Below are 4,601 nucleotides of genomic sequence, written 5' to 3' on the forward strand. Positions count from 1 at the left end.
TTTTGGGGGGGTTTTAAAATTTTTTTTTTTTTTTTTTTTTTTTTTTTTGTCTATTTTGGTGAGGGGTCAGGGCACACACAGCATGTGTGTGGCAGTCAGAGGACAACTTGTGGGAGCTGGTTCTCTCCGTCCATCACATGGGTCCCAGGGTGCCTTTAACAGCTGAGTCATTTCGCTGGCTCATTGTAGTGCTTTTCATAAAACTAAACAGAAGGAACACGGAGGCCACACTGTCCCCCTGCTCTTTGGGCCTCTTATTTGCCACTCTTGTACCTTTGGGGCCCTGGTCTTGTTACTAAGCCCAGGGGGAGAGACTCAACCCAGAGGAGAGGAGGGAAGGGGAGCTATGAGAGGAGAGTGTTAGCGGTCAAACCCCTTCCCAATCACTTTCTTTCTGTGAATAAGTCACACTGTGGAGCATGTACAAGTCCCACCTTTGTAGGATTCCATAGGTCCCTTAGGGCTGGGGCAGGTGTGGTAGTAGGCATCACACTGGTGACACCCTGAAACAGTGCATTGTCAGTGAATGAGGACTGTCCTCCTTCCTGTCCAACCAGGTCCTGTGGGAATGACAGTGACAGGGGACACCAGGGACTGGGGCTGTATCAGCCTCACAAAGAGGTACAGGGAAAATTTAAAAACAAACACCAAGGTAGGCATGGTAGCACATGACTGTAATCTCAGCACTCAAGAGCTTCAGGCAGGACAATCATGAGTTCAAGGATCCTCTTAGGCCACAGCTGCAGTGGTCTCCATGCAGCTGAAACATGGAAAACACTTCCCTTGGTAGCCCTATGTAAACAGGGTGCCCTGAAGCTCTCTTATAAAAGCATCAGATGAGTTAAAACTTTTACACCCTTGATGCTATGGTGGGTGAGAGCCAGCAAGCTCTTGAGATACCATGAAGGCATTTGTACCTATTAAACTCCAGCTGTTGACTTGATACACCTGAAAAGAAGGAACCTCAATTGAAGCATTCCCTGTGACCATGTCTGTGAGGGATTTTCTTGATTGTTGAGACATGTGGGAGAGTTCATCCCACTTTGGGTGATGCCACCTCTGGTCCTGGGTTATATGAGAAAGCAGGTTGAGCATGAGCCAGGGAGCAAGCCAGTAAGCAGCATTCCTCCATGGTCTCTGTTTCAGCTCCTGCCTCTAGGTTCTTGCCCTGATTTCCCTCAAAGATAAACTGTGACTGGGACATGTAAGCCAAATAAACCCTTTCCTCCCCAAGTTGATTTTGATCAGCATTTCATCAGAGCAACAGAAAGATAACTAGAACAGCATCTTTCCGATTGTTTTGGTACAAATTTTACTTCACTTATTTAACAGCCTTGCCCTTCTTGTCCACAACCTTAAACATGATCTTTTCACCAATTTTCACATTTTTCAAAACTTTCTGCTTTAGTTTTGGATCCTGAGTCTCACTATAAACTTGCTTAAAGCAGCAGCAACCATGCCACAGCCTGAATGTTATGCTGTCTTGACATTTCCTCCATCAAAATTAATTAGACAATTACTTTTGAATTCAGCCTCACTTAGATTCTCAGGGCACAGAAAAAAAGCAGATTCTTTGCCCAAATATAGCAAGACTGGCCCCTAGTCCAATTCCCAAGAGAGACCTCATCTCAACTAAAATCTCATGAATAAAGTTCTCCCCATCTCAGTCAGTACTCTGGTCTTTTGTTAACATACCAGAATCACCCACTGAACCCTGCTTAGAGAATTCTAAGCTTTCTCTAGCCTGCTTCTTCACACTCCTCCAAATTCCTCCTATAAACCAGTTCCCAAAGCTTAAAAACCATGATCAGGTTCAACCACAGCAACAACTCCACTTCCTCTGGTACCCGTTTTCTGTACTCAATAATCTTTCTCATCACTGTGACAGAATACCAGACAGACATAGGCAACTTGAAGGAGGAAGGATTGCTTTGGTTCATGGTTTCAAAGTTCAGTCAACGTTACTCGACCCTGTGCATTTAAGCAGAACACCAGGGCGGGAGCATGTGGAGGGGAAGGTTGCCAGTTTCATCATGAAAGAAAGCAGACAGAGAGAACAGGACCAGGGGTCAAGTATAACATTCAAACACCCCCACACACACTTCCTCCAGTTAGGTCCCATCTCCTAAAGCTTTCAGAACCTCCCAAAATTGTGCCACCAATTATTATTATTATTGGGGACCAATTATTCAATACATGAGCCTGTGGAAACATTCCATATTCAAATCCTCACACATTTGTTTGTCAGGGGGTGTGCATGTGGGTGCACACGCTCGTGTGTACTCATACATGTATGCCCTGAACTACTATGAAGAACCTGGAAGTTCTACGTAGATCCATCTGTAAATATCTGGACAGCTCAGAAAAGGAGTTCTTTTACTTAAAAACATTTCCAGAAACTACACTTTCATTGGCTCAACATTAAGATGGTAATTTTTTTTAAATGCATAACTATTTTAGTTAAGAATTTTTCTGAACTAGAAAGACAGTGATAAAAGAAGTCTCTATAGTGTTTTTGGCTTTATTGTTTGTATGTTTGTTTTTTAAATAGGATCCTATTTCATGTATCCTACACCACCTCAAACTTTGATGATCTTGACCCCCTGATCCTCCTGCCTCTACCTCTCAAGTGATAAGATTACACGAGTATGTCACCATGCCCAGCTCTACAGTGCATTACATAGTGAACCTTCAAGATAAGTCACCAAGACCTATTATTTATATAGAGAAAGGGATTTGGGAGAAGGTAATTAAAGATCTCCAGGCAGATCGTTCTGGATAAAGGAAACCCTAAATCCAAAGACAAGTCTGTGAGAAAAGAATCAGAGTTGGAGAGTAGGCAGTCACGTGAAGAGAGGCGGGGAGGGGGTATGGAGTTCCACCACCACAAGCCTGGGAATGCTTAGAGCCACCAGATGCAGAGGGCACAAGGAAGGATTCTCCCTAGAGCCTTCAAAGTGAGTACCACTTGCTGCATCCTTGGCACAAGGCCTCTGGCCTCTGGAATTGTGAGGGAATCAATCCTCATTGCTTTTAGCCACCCAGTTCGTGGCAAGTTGTTACAACAGTGCTAGGAAGCTACTGGGCTCTCTTAAAAGTATTGCATCACTCTACACCCTTTAAGCAGACCTTGTGTGAGATGTCAGATGCATTTCAAGTAGCAGGAGCTCAGGAGGTCTTAGCCCCCCGATTCCTGCCTGTCTTGATGATTAGGGAGCAACTGCAAATGTTGGTCCCATTCTGTATTAGTTACTTTTCATTGTTGTGATAAAATATCATGAACAAAAACAACTTACAGAAGAAAGTTTATTTTGGCTTATAGCTCCAAAGGGTTAGAATCCATCATGGCAGGGACAGCATGCCAGTGGGTGACAGGATCAAGAAGCTAAGCAATCACATCTTTATCACAAACACAAAGCAGAGAGAGCAAACTGGAAGCAAGACAAGACTATGAACTCTCAAAGCCCTCCCCCAGTGACGTGCTTCCTCCAGTAAGGCCGCACCTCCTAAACCTCCCCAAACGGCACCACCAACTGGGGACCAAGTATACAAATACCTGACATAGCTCATTAGAACCACCACACATTGCATGCACTCCTGGGTTCCCTGAGATGTGCGGGTCTATCTGTCATGTGACCCAGGCTACTGTGAGGACTGAGCAACTCTCTGCTGTCTGGCTAGTCCCTGGCTAGCTGCTAGAAGCTGACCACTATTTATAACTCTGTCTTATTCATGGCCTGGCAGCATTTACCCAAGCTCATTGGGATTGGTGTGGAATTTGAGTGAGGCCCTGTAGGCCTTTCCTATGAATGATGTGTTAGCTTGGGTCTTAAACTCTGCCATTGAGATGTCCTCAGGGGATAGGATAAAAAGAGGCCTCATCTAGTGGGTAAGGGGTAGGGACCTCATAACCTCTGTACTCTCAGAACACAAACAGCAGAGTAGACCCAGCACAAGTCATAGTCACATGGTTCCATCAATGGTTCCTATACTGTTGGGTGCAAGAGACAGAGGGGTGGAGAAACAAGCTTGATTTATCAGGCAGAGGGCTGGGCCTCTGGGCTTGTGAGAGAAGGTTTCTAGAATGACTGAAGTGGCCCAAGCTGGCTTAAGGGACAAGTCCCAGTAAGTCACCAGGTGGAGGTGAAGCTTTAAAGGCTAGAACTTCAGAATAATGAGGCAGTGAGACAGTGATAGAGCACAGGGTTTGAGTTCAAACTTGGTCAAATCCCAATTTGTCCCACCCAGAGTTATCAGTGGATGACTCTCCCTCTATGCTTCTATACACAGAAGAAGAAAACTCAAAGTGCCATATACTTTGGCCATACTATGCTTATTTTACTTTTACATATATATATATATATTTTATTTTATTTTATGTGTATGAGTGTATTGCCCACATGTGTGTAAGTGCACCCATGTTGTGCAATGCCCTAGGAGTTCAGAAGAGGGCATGAGATCCCCTGGAACTGGAGTTACAGACAGTTGTTAGTCACCATATGGGCGCTAGATACGAACCAGATTGGGTACATTTTAAAAAGGACATTTTGTACAAGATAAACGAGAAAATCCAGTGGAGAGAAATATTGAAAGGCCCCAGG

The sequence above is a fragment of the Nannospalax galili genome, unplaced genomic scaffold (genome assembly GCF_000622305.1).
Source record: "Nannospalax galili isolate Female #2095 unplaced genomic scaffold, S.galili_v1.0 scaffold853, whole genome shotgun sequence".
Taxonomy (NCBI): Eukaryota; Metazoa; Chordata; class Mammalia; order Rodentia; family Spalacidae; genus Nannospalax; species Nannospalax galili.